We start from the raw sequence: 19,458 nt of genomic DNA, 5'->3' as shown, positions 1-19,458 counted from the left end.
GTCCTTTGATTCTTCCATTTGCAATTTCCTCATCAATCTTTCTCAAGAGGAGATTAGTTATAATGATGAAGAGGAGGAATGCCAATGGGCACCCTTGAGACATGGATCTTTTGAGTAGAAAAAGAGCATAAATATCAATCCATAATGATGAAGAGGAGGAATGCCAATGGGCACCCTTGAGACTCTTAGTAGACCAGGGACATTATCTGGTAGTCCTTGGTTTGGGAGACTAAGGAGTAGCTTTATATCTTCACGTGCATCTAGTAGCACTACAAGTAAAGACAAAGGAAAGAATAAAGTGTCAGATGGCATTGATGCAGTTCTTGATGGAGACTCCAGTGGCTCAGAGAGCTTGGATGATGAGCTTGGTATTCCTTCTGTCAGGATACCAGGTGTACAAAGAGCTCATAGTAATGTAAAGGCTCTATTGAGTGATCCGGTGGTACACAAATCTAGCAGGGTCAGATACCCTATTAAAAGATTTGGTTTTGAAGGTTATGTAGCTCAGCATTATACTTATATGGTGAAACTAGTTGAGGATGTTGTGCCCACTTGTTTTAAGGATGCTGTTGGTCATACTCATTGGGATGCAACAATGGATGAGGAGATGGTTGCATTAAAGGTCAATAAGACTTGGAATCTAGTAACATTGTCGAAGGGCAAGAAAACTATTGGATGTAAATGGGTTTATAAGATTAAGCACAATGCAGATGGTTCTATTAATAGGTACAAAGCTAGGCTGATTGCAAAAGGCTATGCCCAGACATATGGCATAGATTATGAAGAAACCTTCAGCCCAGTTGTTAGGATGGCAACTGTCAGATGTGTGATTGCTTTGGCAGCAGCCAAAGGTTGGAGGTTGCAGCAAATGGATGTAAAGAATGACTTCTTGCATGGTGATTTGTAGGAAGAAGTGTATATGTATCAGCCAGTAGGTTATGAAGATTTAGAGCATCCTAGGTATGTGTGCAGGTTGAAGAAGGCACTCTATGGGCTCAAGCAAACACCTAGAGCATGGTCTGACAAGATCAGAGAGTATCTGATGCTGATCACTCACTTTATGTGAGAAAGGGAGATGCAGGTTTGGTCATCATAGTCATCTATGTGGATGACTTGATTATTATAGGTGATAGTGATAGTGGGATTGCTGAGGTTAAGGACTTTTTGAAGAAGTTTGAGATGAAGGATTTAGGTGAGCTAAGGTACTTCCTTGGCATTGAGGTGATCAGATGTGATGATGGTATATGGCTGTTTCAAAGACAGTATGGCTTGGATATGTTGTCCAAGTATGATACGACAGCATGCAAACCACTTTCAGTCCCATTGGAGCAGAATGTAAAGTTGAGTGCCGATGTTGGGGATGAGATAGAAGACCCTACTATGTTTAGGAGGATAGTGGGGAGTTTGATCTACATGACCATTACAAGGCCAGACTTGAGCTACGCTGTTGGTCTTGTGAGTCAGTTTATGCAAGTACCTAGAAAGCCACATTTGGATGCAGTCAGACGCATATTGAGATATGTGAAGTCCACATTACAGTATGAACTTTTCTATGAGGCAGGTACAGATGTACAGGTGTTTCGATACACAGATGTAGATTGGACTGGTAGTATGTTTGATAGAAGATCTACTAGTGGATACATGTTCTCTCTTGGTAGTGCAGCAGTTACTTGGAGCAGCAAAAAGCAATTTACAGTTGCTTTGTCGAGTATAGAGACTGAGTATAGAGGTGCTGTTGTTGCAGCATGTGAGGTAGTATGGCTGCAAAAGTTATTGGCTAATTTAGATGTGTAGGTGAAAGGTCCAGTTGTCATTTATTGTGACAACATGAGCAGTATACAGTTGGCTAGGAACCTTGTGTTCCATGCCAAGACAAAACATATTGAGGTACACTACCACTTTGTGAGAGAGAAGGTACTAGCAGGTGAGATTGACTTGGTGTATATCAGCACACATGATCAGATAGTTGACATCTTCACGAAGGCATTGGGTACAGAGAAGCTTCAAAAGTTTCGAAGCTTACTTGGAGTTGCAGAGACGCAGTTGAGCTTGAGGGGGAGTGCTGAGATGACAAGCTCAACACATGCGGACATTAATGATGGACCGCCTGGTTAGATGGGTCCACACGTCTACACTTAGTACGTCGGTGGTCATTATGACTCTTACATGGCCACTGACTCATTACTTATTATATTCAGGTCGTTACACCTATTTACAGTTGGCATAGTTATAGCGCTAGTCGACTAGTGTAGTCGATTATGCATTGTTTGACTTAGTAGGCCACTTTTCTTTATGTTATATCTTATCTATACTTTGTGTACATTGTAAAGTGTGTGGAAGAAGAAGAAGAAACCAGCAAGAAAACGTTTTGGTCTCCATCTCTCTTCTTATCTCTTGAGTGAGCTTCTCCTTGTGCATTATGTGTGTTCGGCAGCATCTTGAGCAAGTCCCTCCACCACGCGATTTTTGACATATTCAAATACTTGTACACCCTTACTAATCTCATAAAGAAGCCTATAATGCAAGTTGAATTTCACGTACCTCAATATACATCAGACTACATCTACATCTCCACTCACAATTCCAACACCCTTAAGTTTGGCCTTGTGATAGTAATATAAATCAAACTCCCTACTATCTCCTAGTAGAAAATTGATAGGATCTTCTTTATCTCCAATATCAATACTACATTTTACATTCTTCCCCAATGGTACTAAAAGAGGCTTATATATCAATATACCATACTCGAACAACATATCTAAGATACTATCTTTAGGAGTCGAATACCATCAGCACATCTAATGAGCTCAATACCAAGAAGTATATTCGAAGAAATCATTATAGCTTTGCCAAAAATTGAAAATTAATGAACAACTAATTGCCAAAAACTAGAATTGAGAGAGGAGTGCACGAGAGACCAATTGGGTACAATCATCCCCCCATACATGGGTGAGCACTTTTACCATGTATTTTTTATTTAATATTATTCTCTTAGTGTTCAAAATACAAAAGATATCCCAAAAATAGGCCATATATTTCTTTTCCTTTCATGGCTCATCTTTTCTAATTCTTGTCTTCAAAGTGACTTGTTTTTTCTAAAGGTAAGATCTAAAATATCAATCCTAATCTAATCAAGATATATATCCATTAAATAATAATTCTACACTATTATAAATTAGCTCGTAAATAATTACAAGCACTTATCAAGCGTCCAATAAATATTCAGTGTACACCATAAGTGCTCTTTAACAAAATAATATCTTCTTGTAATAGTTTGATGTACCAAGTACAAATCACATTAGTTCTTGCTATTTAACTATCAAAAGAAGTATGAACAACCAGTATCATATGTAGGCGTATGCACGATAGGCTATAATAAAGTGTCAATTAAATAATATCAAAAAATCCATACAAATAAATTGAATCGTCATCTTATTTTTATACAATTATCCATGTAATTTTGATAACATGCCAAGGGTTTAAGAAGCAACTATCGTCAATTGAACAAGAGAATTCACAAATAAATGTATGGTGGCCAACCACACGCTAGTGTTGCCTCTAGTGAACAAAGATCAAATAAACATAAGTAGGGGGTCATGATGATTTTTGAATCCACTAGGATTCCTTAGTAGGATGATTTTTATACATAACTAAATATCGCAGATAAAGATGAATAATTCTTGTAGTCGTTAAGTCATGGTCTACTATCTTTTTAGAAACTAAAATCTTAGTATCCCCATCTAACAAAGGTGGATACAAATGTAATAAGAGGTGTATCTCGAAAGAGTTTTAATAAATTGATGTAAAAGAAGTTATGAATTTGCCATTGTGGAGGTATACCTAGTTGAAAAACATTATTATTAATCTTGTGTACAATGCTAAATGGGCCATAATAATGAGGATCCAATTTGATATTGGGATGTTGTTTAATAGATTTTAAGCAGTGCTATTTTATATGCAACCATACCAAATATATTTCATTAAATTTAATGGCATAACATTTCTTATTAGCTTGAATACTATAGTGCAATTGAGATTCTTTAATATGTTCAATGGCATTCTCTAAAATTTTCTTATGGTTAGATGCCAAAGCATTAGTAAACAGAATATTAGAAGCAATAGTGGTTATAGGAATATGTAATTTCTTATCATAGATAATCTCAAAAGGTGTTTGGCGAGTAGTAGAGTGAAGTATATTGTTATAAGAAAATTGTAAGATCGGTCCCAATTATTAGGGTGATCAATTGTGTAAGATCGAAGAAGATCTAAAATAGTGATATTAGTAGCCTTGATTCGCCTATTTCTCTAATCAATAAAAATATTTTAACTCTTTAAAGTATTTTTAAAATCATGCTCCCATTTTGCAATTAGCTGACTTTAATTAACTTTTCTTTTGTGTACTGTTACTAATGCCGATGGATCAAGCGTAGATGATGTACTCATGCAAAATGACCATCCTATTGCATACGAGAGCTGCAAGCTGAAACAATCTGAGCAAAATTATAACACTTATGATAAATAACTTTTAGCTATTATCTATGCTCTGGATATTTGGAAACATTACCTTATGGGTTCAAAAGTTTTAATAAAAATTGATCTACAAGTAATAAAGCATCTTATCTCTCAATTATTAATTTCTAACAAGCATATTAAATGGGCTTCCTTTATTAAAAAATCTCATCCTATGATTCATATCAACCAAGATGTGATAATGTTGTATTTGATGCTCTTAGTGGAACAACCCAACTATTAGAAAGCATTATTCTTTCACAACGAGTAATGCAAGTTCATGATGCTTTCCTATTTCAGTTAGTGTCATTGTCATTGTAACTCCATTACACAAGATTGTGTTTATCAGTCCAAGCTTCCATCTTGGAACCTAATTCACTTGTGTAACAGTTGTCTACTCATTGTCTATGTCAACATAAATCTAGCCTTCATCTTCCATCCACCATAGCTCCTGCCATGATCTAGATCCATGCTTTCAATATGGTATCAGAGCTCAGCTGAGCATGGCATAACTCCCTTCTCTGCTCTCTCAGTCCCTCTTAACCTCAAGATAGCTCAAATCTAGCTCATGGTTCCATTTCCACTTCCATCTCCACTTGACCTTGTGTCTGCCCGCCATAGCCAAAACAACACCTACTTGACTTTGAGCTTTTGGATCTCTCAAACCACATCATATCTCAACTTTCTTCCTTATAGAGATTTGTTTCCTAACTCACAACACCACTTTTTATCACATAAGAGCTTGACATTGGCCACTCCAGAGCTCAACATTGTCAAAATCCAAACTCGTTGTTTAGAACTTTGGCATTTATTGTTCATAGACGATTTGCTCTCTACACGCGTGATTTCTTCTACGACCATAGGGCTTTTCTAGCCTACCATCTAAGCTACCTAATCACTAAAGGGTTCCCCAAAATACTCTCTCTATTGATCACAATATGAGAAACCTAGACTATCATCTCTGTGGGCACTCATAGCCATTGACCTTCAAGGCCATAAAACGTTTCATTTTCTTACTCCTCTCAGTCCACTGAAGACTCTCTCACTCTAGTCTTATTGAGCACTTAATTTCCAACGAAGCATAACACTAAATCGGAAAGCAAGAAGAAGATCAAGCATCAACATTCGACATTGAGCTCCAAGATAGTATTTTTTTTAATACTCATGCAGTGTTGTTAAACTCTAATCATCTTGTGTCTCTTGACACATTGAAGTACAACTCTTTTGCTGGCTAATTTTTTGTTGATCAAAAACGGTAGAGCTCGAACAAATAGCAAAGTTCAATGGAGAAGGCTTCCATGCCTGGAAGGAAAAGACCATGTATCACCTCATGAGGAAAGACCTCTAGGATCTCTTTGAAGATGATGAAGGTGATGTAGATGGCGGGAAAGAAGATTTAGAAAGCGGGATCCTTGCAATAGCTCCACCAGAAACCAAAGAATGGAAGAAGATGAATAACAAGGCACTAGGCATCATTGCTTGGGGACTAACTGATGATGGGCAACATCATATCTCTGGCATTAGAGATGCTAGAATTGCTTGGGAGGAACTTGACAAGATCTTTGGTACCCAAGCAAAGAATTCAAAGGTAAAATTACTCATGCAATTTTATACACTGGATGTAAAAGATAGTGCTTCCATGACCATACACATTAACAAGTTCAAGAGCCTAAAAACTTACAAGTCTTAAGAAGAATATTGATGAAGATGAAGCAATAGTTGTACTGCTTGCAAGTGTAAGTAAGGATCCATATGAGAATCTTGTGTCCACCACCCTAAGTAATGTTCCAAGTCTCTCACTTAAAGATATTGAGCACTCGCTACTTGATGGAGAAAGCAAAGTTAAAACAAGGATGCAAAGGAACACACCACCAAAAACATCTCTTGTACACCAAGGGCACTTATGGAGCAAAAGGCCGTGATCGGAGGACTCAGCACCAACAACAACAAAGATCAAATTATATGTCATTACTGTGGCAAGACTGGCCATATACCCAATGAATGTTTCCACAAGAAAAGAGCACAACAAATGCAGAATGATCACCACGAGAACCAGTTCATGAATGAAGAAGAAGAAGAAGATGCTTCTGCTACCACCAACAACTCTAACAGATTTTTCTAAAGAATTTTCATTGTATCTTTCATATGTTTTTTCCCATAGTGGATATCTATTTTTCCCTTAGTGGATTTTTTTTTTTGTAAAAACCCTTGCCAAAGATATAAAGTTTCAAGCTTTAACTTGACTAGGCTGCCTATGAGCTAGTCTCATGGGTCATGTCACCATGTAGGGGGGCAAAAGCCAGCAAGTGTAGAGACTCATCATTTGAGGGGGGGTGTTGAGTGACAAATGATGTATGCTTCAAAAAGAGATGTCATGAATCCCATATGCATAGTGAGGAGAGTGGAACAACTCAACTATCATAAAGCATTGTACTTTCACAATGAGTAATGCAAGTTCATGATGCTTTCGTCTTTTAGTTAGTGTCATTGTCATTGTCAATCCATTGCACAAATAACCTTTATCTTCCATCCACCATAGCTCCTGCCATGCTCTAGATCCGTGCTTTCAACATAGCTCAACTTAAAACATGATGTAGCTCAATTTGTATCTAAATCTATTATACGTCAAAGAGTTAAATGATATCATGATAAAACACTTGGTTTACTCATGTCTTTATCCATTCCTAGTGGTCTGTGGAAACAGATTCTCATTGTCCAAATGTACTACATGATGCGGACATTTAATAAGTTGGTGCTTAGGACTTGGTTGTTTGGTGGAACGGTCCTTGAGACCTTAGGTTGTAAACAGTCATTTGAGTTATGGGAGTTATACATAATAAAAAGGATACATGAGAGAGCACACTACTTCTCAATGTGTGTTAGTTCCAATCTCTCTCTCTTTGACTTTTATCATGGTATCAGAGCCATGAATGGGCTCTCTGGAGGATGGCATTGGTGGAGCAAACCCTGAAGCTTGAAGACTCATGGTTGTGAAAGGTCAAGCAGGCTGCCACTGTTTTTTGAAGGTATGCATTGTACGGTTGTGGTCTATATTGTATGAAATACTGGCAACGGCTTGTTGGCGAGTGAAGACTTCATTCAACTTATTAGAGTGCCTGGGCATCATCAGTATCTTCATCACGTGTTGCTAGAACAAGATTGCAAATCTGTGTGATTGCGCCTGATGTAGGCTAAAGCTTCCTTGCTCATAAATCAACACATTCGTTGCATTCTAAGTGATAGAATGCTTGGTTATGCTCTTGGGGAGGTGCTCAAAGATTGTAAGAGGCAAATGCACTGATGGAAGCTCATGTGTGAGCTGTAACAGTGATACACAGATCTGAATACAGTGAAGACCTGCTGTGAACAGTGACAGGGCAGCATATACTTGACCTTGGTTGATGCATTGAAGTCTGACATGTACTTTGGCTACAATTGAAGCTTGGCCATACACTAGAAGTCATATGTATTAGTTTGAATGTCTTGGAGCTGAAGATTATTGATCAAATGCACTCAGATCTGAAGCATTTTACTTGGCTGAAAATTGTCTAATTAGTGGGCTACATGTATCTCTTGACTCTTGAAGAGAATTAGATGACTCTGGTTAGCTCCAAGTACTTGATGACTTGAGTTTTGTCTGTCAAATGCATTAAGCAGTGAGAAGGGAGTTGATTGAAATGTCTGGAGCTGAAGAAAATGGTTTGACATGGTCTTGAATGTCATTGAGCAATAAATGCTTTATATGTCACTGCATTTCGAAACACGTGATAATCTTGGATACTGTCAGGTTCATGTATTGACTTCCATGTATGGTGGCATATGCATGTGACACTGTGAGGAGTTTTGTGGATTGAAATACATTGTGATTGGCTAGTCTTAGCTGATTGGAATTTGCAAGTAGAATATTCTACACTTGTACTTGCAGTACATGATGTACTCAGTGTCAGATTGACATGTCTGGAACCCCGTATGAAGAAATAGATCTCTGAACTGCTGTAAGTGTTCTTGGGGCTGTTTGAGGCACATACATTCTATTGTTTGGATGGAAGAGAAGCTACTAGTAACTCTCATTTGATGTTTACAGACTACTTGTCTATACATGAACAGTCTACTTGATTACATGCTGGTTATGCAGTGAATGTAGTCTATACATGCAGGTTGCCATATCTAGGAGATTGCCAAGTGTCAGGAGGTGTATATATCATTGTTTTTCAGGCTGAAATACTGACTGTCTGAGCACATAGAGTGTTGAAAACTATCATAAACAGTTGCAGGTTGAAACTGAATTGTCATGAAGATTTTTGGCTTGCAGGTAGTCAGGCAGAACATACAACATGGCAAATGCTGACAGGACAGACAATATTACCCAGATTGTGGGGGAGAAATTGGACAGTCATAATTATGCCATATGGAAGTTTCGCATGGAGAACTTCTTAATCGGGAAAGGATATTGGGAGTTGGTGACTAGAGTAGAAGCCAAACCTGAGTTCCCAAAGAGACCTACAGCTAATCAAAGACAGTTACACTGAGCTTAGATAGAAAGAGCTCGCAGGGTGTTGCATTGGCTGTCTCTATGTATATCAAATGCCATGGTAATGCAGATAATGAGCTGCATCTCTCCTAAGGATTCATGGGACATTTTGATCAGGTACTATGGCACCACTACAAGTGCCAGGAAGATACAATTAAAGCAGAAATTTAACAATATGGAGAGAAAGAGCAGGTCTATACAGGACTATGTGACAGAGATCAAGACCATTGCGGATCAGCTGGCATCTATTGGTACTCAAGTTGAAGATGAAGATATGGTTGTTGTGACTCTGAATGGCTTGGGTCCAGAGTACAAGTCTTTTGATACTTCTGTGTCTGTGCAGGCTGAAATGCATGATTTCAATGAATTGGTTGCATTGCTTATCCATGAGGAGGTTAAACTTGGCTTGGCTTTAGGGTTAAGTAGTTCCAAAAGCAAGTATGCAATCTTTTATTCCAATCAACGCGGTCGTGGCAGCCATGGTAGAGGCTATGGTTCTGGCAGAGGAGGCCATCAAAATGCATCCTATGGCAATAACAACGAGCAGGTACTGAATGCAAGAGGTGGTGAAAACTTTAGAGGCAGGGGGAGATCTAGCCCTAGAGGCAGAGGCTCCTAGCAGCAGTAGTACCTATCTAACAATCTGAATAAGGATAAGGATTTTCATTACTACGAGAAGTATGGTCATATTGCTAAGCACTGCTAGAAGAAGCACGGCAATGAGAAGGGAAAACAGCATGGACATTTTGTTGCATCGAGTCAGGCAGATGACGCTTCAGGAGATAAATTATTTGCCATGCAGTATGTGAAAGATAGGGCTGCTGAAAAATCCACCAATGATGCAGTATGGTACATTGATTCAGGGGCATCAAACCACATGACCCCTCACGGTGATTGGTTTACTGACACGGTAGCTGAAAGACATGGCTATGTATGCACAGGTGATGACAGGCAGCATAGCGTTGAGCATAAAGGCAAAGTGCCTCTTGTGGTTTATGATGGCAGAAAGAAAAATTTGCATGATGTACTACATGTCCCATCGATAACAAAGAACTTACTGTCTGTCGAGCAAAACTTGCAGGTTAGGTTCAATAAGCATGGTTTCTTTATTGAAGAGTTTGGAAATGGATGCAAGTTGATTGCTCGCGGTCACAGGAATGGAAAAATGTTTACTCTTGATGCCACTGTGCCAGAGCTGAATTCTTCTTCCATTTTAATGTTGATTCTTGCAAGTTGGGTTAGAATTCCTTCCATGTAATTCAAATGTGTGGCAAGTGATGTGCTGGACTTCATTTCAAGCCTGAAAAACTCAATCAAGAGACCATACTTTGATGATTTAGACTGTGCACCAAACAAGGTGTCAAGTCTCTTCCATGTATCTCGTGAAGTCTCACAGCTATCCACATGGTGGATATAGCTATCGTCTAGCTCCAGTTTGATAATGGCTTGAGCCTTATCATGATTCTTTTGCCAAGTGAATGCAAGGTCCACATCACGAGGCTTCTTTTCTTTTCTGGTGGTAATGGCCTAAAGGCCATTCTTCATCAAGATCAGTTTGATGTAGGTTTGTTAGGTATGAAACCCGACTCCTTTGAAACGGGCAGTTGGAGAGTCTTTGCCCATGTTTGACTTGCGGGAACAGCAAAAAATCAGCTTCAGAATTATCAGATTTAAGCAGCAAAAGAGTTGGTTGAGATGTGTCAAAAGACACAAGTGTTTAGAGCACTAAAATGAGTGTCAATAAACACTATGTTTCTTCCTTGAGTCTTCCAAATCTGCAAAATCCTTCAAGTTCTTTCAGATCCAAATCTTCCCCTTCTTGATTTGATGCTAGAACCTTCAAATCTGAGTGACAGTGGGTTATTCCAGGTGGCAGGAGAGAGAAAATGATGAGATTTTTTAGCTTGGTGAAGTCTGGCTATGGAGTCACAGTTAGGGTTTCTGGGGGTAGCCTAGTTTTTCTGACATTGCAGGAGCTATACTTGATCATTTTGAAAACTTTTTATATGAGGATGAAGCTTACTTCAAGGGCTATCAATGCCCTATGGTAATGGCTAGGTTTGCACCTTGTAGAGCATGCAGCAGCAATGCAACCTGATTAGGCACAGATTTTGACAGTGACCTGTAAAAATGACAATGCTGGTCTCATCGTGCATCAATATCGACAATTTTTGTGATAGGATGGAGTGCCTTGACCTAGAAAATATCTTCTTAGAAGGAATATCTAAGAGATTTGCCTTGGTTGAAGAGATCTTAGCCCTCCAAGTCAGGTAGGTCCTACAGGCTATGGCAGACACGCAGGCAGCAACTATGAAGAATCACAATGTTGAGTTTGAATCAGCCTAATGTTGAGCTCTGAGATGACAAGGAGCTCCTGAAGCAGAGAAAAACTTGTCTAGAAGAAAGTTTAGAGAGATTCGACCTGTGGAGAGAGATATGAAAGCTTCAATCTGACCAGGTGTTGTTGGCTATGGCAGCCATGAAGGCAAGCTTGAAGGTGGAGATGGAAAGTAAGTTCATAGGCTAAGACTGAGCTGAGTAGAGATGGAACAGAGGTGAAGAGCTACTAAAATGAGCTAAGCCATGCTCAGTTCCTCTTTGATACCATGTTAAAATAAGTGGGATCTAGAGCATGGCAGATGTGGAAGCTATGGAGGTTGAAAGAGGAAGAAGAAACTCATGAAGACACTGACCCTGACAAAGAAAATTTGTCACACAAGTGAATTAAGTTCCAAGATTGAGACTTGGACTCATAAACACAATCTTGTGTATTGATAGTGATAAGACACTTTACTAGAAAGAAAAGAGTACTATCATTGCATTAGAAAAAGAGTGCAAGTACAATGCTTTATAGGAATTGAGTGGCGGTACTTTCTCCTACTGTGCATATGGGATTCTGGTCATGAGCCCTCACTGCTCCTTACAAAGGGACTAAAGTAGGTGTGATTGCAAAATATCTCAACAAAGATCGCCCTACGATGATTGGGCAATCCCAAGACGTTCAAGTCCCATTGTTGTAACTAAGCATTTGCTTATCTCCCTTCCCTTATGACAAACCCTTTCAACCCAAGGGATTGCTAAGCTCTTGAGAAACATTCAAAGTAAAGGCTTGAGGATACGGTTGGATATCGAGAGCTATGAATCTAGGAGTTGGAAAGAAAGACCCAAAGTTACTATAGGATTATACTAATGGGTGCCGAGGAGCACAAGAAAGAAGCTTCAAGAGAGAAAATGCAAAATTAAAATTCCCTTTCTTGTGACTTGGATATGGCTACACTTTTATAATATAGCTCATTTAGTCATTATTGCAATATGGGCCAACATTAACATGGTGCTCTTCTTCATCATCATTATTAGAAAGCCCTATGTAGTAGCCTTTGCAACCAAGTTGCATTTGGCATCTATGTCTAGTAATAAATTACAATAACTACATATTTGGCAACTAAAGCTACCATAAGAGTGACAAGAGCTTTGTTTCTTATTGCCAAAGTTGCAGAGCCGCTAACACCAAGCCCAATGAAAAAGGGCATGGCTAGATGGCCCAAGTGGGGTTCCAACTTTGTCCCTAATTTTGAAGCTGTCAGTGAGATAATGGGAGAGGATCCTCCGGGTTCTTCAAGCCAATGGAAAGCTTTCACCCTTGGTGGATAATGTTTATATGTCTCTCTTCGAGAACGCGAGCTATTCACAAGGTGTACACACATGCGTTATTTGACAGACCATGTATAATTTTCTCTATTGAGCTCTTGCTGATGAGCACAAATTTGCATTAGAAGATTGCGTTTGGAAACCATCCCATCATTATATAAGGTAATTTTTTCTTTTCAAGGAATAAGATATAATGCTACTTGTGAAGTTAAAGGTCTTGAAACAAATATAGTTCTTATTTTAAAAAACATAATTTTCTTGTGGCTCCTTTACAGTATTTTGATATCATTTTAGGTATACCTTTTTGACATCAGTATAACCCAAATATTGACTATCACATTATTCAATAACTAAGGTTGAATCTTACTAGGGAGAGCATATTACTTTGCAAGGCAATACCAATTTAGAGTTATTCCCCTTGATTTTACACACTCAAGCCAAGCATAGAATGAAAAGAAAAAGTCAAGTCCATTTTAGAACCTAAGTTCTTGAATAAAGTAATCCAGAAATGATTACAAAAGTGATTATCATGGTCGGATAGAAGAATTTGGGAAAAACCATGGTGTGGAAAAATAGTGGTAATGAAAAGCTTGGTGACTTGAGGGGCAGTTAAAGTCTTTTTACATAGAATAAAATAGGCTTGTTTACTAAACCTATCAACAATGATCCAAACCCTATCATTATGGGTTGAAGTAGTTAGCAAAGTAGTGATGAAATCCATGAGAATCTGTTTCCAAAGACCAGTAGGAATTGATAAAGACATGAGTAAACCAAATGTTTTATCATGATATCATTTAACTCTTTGACATATAATATATTTAGATACAATTTGAGCTACATCATGTTTTAAGTTGAGCTATGTTGAAAGCACGGATCTAGAGCATGGCAAGAGCTATGGTGGATGGAAGATGAAGGCTAGATTCATGTTGATATAGACAATGAGTAGACAATTGTTACACAAGTCAATTAGGTTTCAAGGTGGAATCTTGAACTCATCAACACAATCTTGTGTAATGGACTGACAATAACAATGACACTAACTGAAAGAGGAAAGCATCATGAACTTGCATTACTCATTGTGAAAGTACAATGCTTTATACTAGTTGGGTTGTTCCACTCTCCTCACTGTGCATATGGGATTCAAGACATCTCTTCTTGAAGCATACATCATTTGTCATTTGTCAACATCCCCCCTCAAATGATGAGTTCCTACACTTGCTAGCTTTTGCCACCCTACATGGTGACATGGCCCAAGAGACTAGCTCATAGGCAGCCTAGTCAAGTTAAAGCTTGAAAAGTTACATCTTTGGCAAGGTTTTTTACATAACAAATCCACTAAGGGAAAAATAGATATCCGCTGTGGGAAGAAAGATACAATGAAAATTCTTTAGAACAATCTGTTAGAGTTATTGATGGTAGCAGAAGCTTCTTATTATTATTATTATTCTTCTTCTTCTTATTCTTCTTCTTCTTCTTCTTCTTCTTCTTCTTCTTTCATGAACTGGTTTTGGTGGTGATCATTCTGCATCTATTGTGCTCTTTTCTTGTGGAAACATTCATTGGTTGTATGGCCAGACTTGCCACAGTAATGACCACGGCCTTTTGCTCCATAAGTGCCCTTGGTGTACAAGAGACTGTTTTGGGTGGTATATTCCTTTGCATCCTTGCTTTAACTTTGCTTTCTCCATCAACTAGTGAGTACTCAATATCTTTAAGTAAGAGACTTGGAACATTACTTAGGGTGGACACAAGATTCACATATGGATCCTTATTTACACTTGCAAGTAGTACGACTATTGCTTCATCTTCATCAATATTCTTCTTAAGAGTTGTAAGCCGGTTTTTAGGCTCCTGAACTTGTTAATGTGTATGGTCATGGAAGCACTATCTTTTATATCTAGTGTATAAAACTGCATGAGTAATTTTACCTTTGATTTCTTTTCTTGGGTACCAAAGATCATCTCAAGTTCCTCTGAAGCAGTTCTAGCATCTCTGATGCCAGAGATATGATGTAGCATATCATCACTTAGTTCCCAGGCAATGATGCCTAGTGCCTTATTATTCATCTTCTTCCATTCTTTGGTTTTTGGTGGAGCTACTACAAGGATTCCGCTTTCTGAATCTTATTTACTGCCATCTGCATCACCTTCATCATCTTCAAAGAGATCCCAGAGGTCTTTCTCATGAGGTGATACATGGTTTTTTCCTTCCAGGCATGGAAGCCTTCTCCATTGAACTTTGCTATTTGTTTGAGCTCTGCCATTTTTTATCAGTAGCAAATTAGCTAGCAAAAGAGTTGTACTTCAATGTATCAAGAGACATAAGACGATTAGAGTTTAACGACATTGCATGAGTATTTAAAAAAATACTATCTTGGAGCTCAATGTCGAATGTCGATGCTTGATCTTCTTCTTGCTTGTTGATTTAGTGTGATGCTTTGCTAGAAATTAAATGCTCAGTAAGACCAAAGTGATAGAGTCTTTAGTGGATTGAGAGGAGTAAGAAAATGAAAGGTTTTATGACCTTGACGGTCAATGGCTATGGCTACCCACAAAGATGACAGTTAGGGTTTCTCATATTGTGATCAATAGAGAGAGTATTTTGGGGAACCCTTTAGTGATTAGGTGGCTTACATGGTAGGCTAGAAAAGCCCTATGGTCTCGCAGAAGAAATCGCGCATTGCAAAGAGCAGATCATCATACACGGACGGTAAATGGTGTAGTTCTGAACGAGTTTGAATTTTGACAATGTTGAGCTCTGAAGTGGCCAATGTCAAGCTCTTATGTGATATAGAGTGGCGTCCTAAGTCAAGAAACAAATCCATATAAGGAATCAAGTTGAGATATGCTCTGATTTGAGAGATCCAAAAGCTCAAAATCAAGTAGGTGTTGTTTTGGCTATGGTAGATACAAGGTCAAGTGGAGATGGAAGTGAAAAATGGACCCATGAACTGGATTTGAGCTGTCCTGAGGTTAAGAGGGATAGAAAGAGCAGAGAAGGGATTTATGCCATGCTCAGCTAAGCTCTGATACCATGTTGACAGCACGGATATAGAGCATGGCAAGAGCTATGGTGAATGGAAGATGAAGGCTAGATTCAAGTTGACATAGGAGTGGACAATTGTTACGATAATTGTTACACATGTGAATTAGGTTCCAAGATGGAAGCTTGGACTCAAACACAATCTTGTGTAATGAACGTACAATGACAATGATACTAACTAAAAGAGGAAAGCATCATGAACTCGCATTACTCATTGTGAAACTACAATGCTTTATAATAGTTGGCTTGTTCCACTCACCTAATTGTGCATATGGGATTCAGGACATCTCTTCTTGAAGCATACATCATTTGTCATTTCTCAACAAGCTACATTATGCTTTAAGTTAGGCCCATAGATTATTTTTTTGCAAGCAGTTAAAGTAGGTTGAATATCTCAATGGCCTATATAAGGTGGTACATGCATTTCAGTCATAGTCATTACCCTAAATGGTATTGATATACACAATTTAGTTTGGAAGTACAAAAATCCATTGACAAAAGTATAATCATTGAAAACAAAAAGATTAGAGTCATGCACATGACACCATACATTACAAAAATTAGGATTAGAAGAGTAAGTAGAAGTCATGGAATCAATAGATTGAATTGCTACTGAAGACATATGATTTAGATAAACACTTTTTATCTTGTCAAAACCAAGAATATGATGAGTAGAAACATTATCATGGGGACGATGACTAAGAGCATCAGCTACAACATTATCACGTCTTGGTTGATACTAAATCATAGGATGGAAATTTTGAATAAAGGAAGCCCACTTAATATGCCTATTAGAAATTAATAATTGAGAGATAAGATGATTTATTACTTGTAGATCAATTTTTATTAAAACTTTTGAATCCATAAGGTAATGTTTCCAAATATCTAGAGCATAGATAATAGCTAAAAGTTATTTATGATAAGTGTTATAATTTTGCTCAGATTGTTTCAGTTTGCAGCTCTCGTATGCAATAGGATGTCATTTTGCATGAGTATTTCATCTATGCTTGATCCATTGGCATTAGTAACAATACACAAAAGAAAGGTTAATTAAAGTCAGTTAATTGCAAGATGGAAGCATGATTTTAAAAATATTTTAAAGAGTTAAAATATTTTTATTGATTAGAGAAATAGCCAAACTCTAATCCACAATGGCAAATTAATAACTTCTTTTACATCAATTTATTAAAACTCTTTCGAGATACACCTCTTATTACATCTGTAGTTGAGAATCCACCTTTGTTAGATGGCAATACTAAGATTTTAGTTTCTAAAAAGATAGTAGACCATGACTTAACCACTACAAGAATTATTAATCATTATCTTCAATATTTAGTTACGTATAAAAATCATCCTACTAAGGAATCCTAGTGGATTCAAAAACCATCGTGACCCCCTACTTATGATTCTTTAATCATTGTTCACTAGAGGCAACACTAGCATGTGGTTGGCCACCATACATTTATTTGTGAATTCTCTTGTTCAATTGAGGATAGTTGTTTCTTAAACCCTTGGCATGTTATCAAAATTACATGGATAATTATATAAAAATAAGATGATTAAATTTATTCGTGTGGATTTTTTATATTATTTAATTGACACATGATTATAGCCTATCGTGCATACGCCTACATATGATATTGGTTGTTCATACTTCTTTTGATAGTTAAATAGCAAGGACTAATGTGGTTTGTGTTTGGTACATCAAACTATTACAAGAAGATATTATTTTGTTAAAGAGCACTTGTGGTGTACACGAAATATTTATTGGACTCTTGATAAGTGCTTGTAATTATATACGGTCTAATTTATAATAGTGTAGAATTATTATTTAATGGATGTATATCTTGATTAGATTAGGATTAATATTTTAGAACTTACCTTTAGAAAAAACAAGTCACTTTGAAGACAAGAATTAGAAAAGATGAGCAATGAAAGGAAAAGAAATATATGGCCTATTTTTAGGATCTCTTTTGTATTTTGAATACTAAGAGAATAAAGTTAAATAAAAATGCATGGTAAAAGTGCTCACCCATGTATGGGGGGATGTAGTTTGATGTATATTGAGGTACGTGAAATTCAACTTGCATTATAGTCTTCTTTATGAGATTAGTAAGGGTGTACAAGTATTTGAATACACAGATGCAAATTGGGCTAGTAACATTTCTGATAGAAGATCTACTATTGGGAAGTATTTGGCTTCTATAATTGGCAATAAGACTCCTAAATTGATTGGCGTCACCTCTTCTAAGATGTAGTGATACCTATCCCCAATGAAGAAGCATTATTGTGGAAGAGAATTCATTGCTGATAAAATCAACATCATTGAACTCTATGAAGTAAGAGAAGGCCCTAGTGAAGCATTAGTACTAGAAGGGCCATTCATTGTTTGTAAGAGGAATCCAAGATGACTCTTAAGTCTATGAAGTAAGGAAAGACCCTAGGCCTTGATGGTCTTGCACAAGAGTTATTTTAGAGTATATGGATATATGATCCAATGACTTGATGAATGTGTTGAATTGGTTAAGAAGGTCAAGTATCTTCCATTTGATTTTAAGGGAGGGCTAATAAAGCTAGTCCCCAATACATTGGAAAGAAAAAAGTCTTTCCATTGGAGTCCACTCACTATACTCTCTTTTATGTATAAAGTTCTTGCAAAAGCACCCAAGCATTCACTATATCTAAACCCTCTATATCACATACTTTTAAGATATATTTAAAATCTCCTTATATGTGTATTTTTTAAAAATAAAATACTCTTTTTCTATTCAATATGTGAATAATGCATTTATATGATATCCTTCCATATATTAAAAAGCCATAAAAGTGATATTTAAATAATCCTTTCTTTTCAATCCACATGATATGCTTTATATATTTGTGAGTGAACCTTCTCCCTCTCTTAGGTTTGAGCTCAATAAGAAATTCAAAGAATTGATTTTAAATCTCTCCTTCCATTGACCATGTGTTAAGCTTGCAAACCCACTTTGTTTTGGTCAACATGGGCATCGACAAAGCCTGCAATTGCATAAGTTGGACATTGATTATTTCAACCATTTGAGCATATGGCTTTGAATCGATCTTCAACAAAATGGTGGGTGCTTCATTTACCAATGTGCTTGCTATTGGAATAGTTAATGGGTTGATATTTATGCTCTTTTTCTACTCAAAAGGTCCATGTGTCAAGGGTGCCCATTGGCATTCCTCCTCTTCACCATTATAACTAATGTCTTCTTGAGAAGGATTGATGAGGAAATTGCAAATGGAACAATCAAAGGACTACCCATGCCAAATGGAAATCAATATATCATGTAATTAATTATTGCCAACAATTCTAACATAATCAAAACAAAAAAGGAGACTTGAAGATTTGATGATTATGTTATTGAGACATTCACCAACATCTCTCTCTCCAAAATCGTTGCATCCAAAACAAAGCTAGCCCCCCTCACCTTTGAGGACTTGCAACAATGGGTGCTCACAAACAGCTTAATAACGATCAAAATAGAAAAAGTTCTTAGATATATGGAATGTCCCATAAGGATAGGTGATCCCTATCAACATTGATGTCCCATAACACTAGTTTACTTGATAGAGAAAAGGAAACCAATGTCTTGGCTCAAATTTCACGATCTAGCTCAAATTTCATGGTCTACTCTTACAATAAATGTGGCTAAACAAACGTGGCTTGGAGAATATGCAAATAAACCCTATGAGATTACTTGTGG

This window comes from Lygodium microphyllum, chromosome 9, assembly GCF_053477565.2.
Source record: "Lygodium microphyllum isolate KBCC chromosome 9, Lygodium_microphyllum_v1.1.10, whole genome shotgun sequence".
NCBI classification, from domain to species: domain Eukaryota; kingdom Viridiplantae; phylum Streptophyta; class Polypodiopsida; order Schizaeales; family Lygodiaceae; genus Lygodium; species Lygodium microphyllum.
This window is presented reverse-complemented; position numbering follows the sequence as displayed.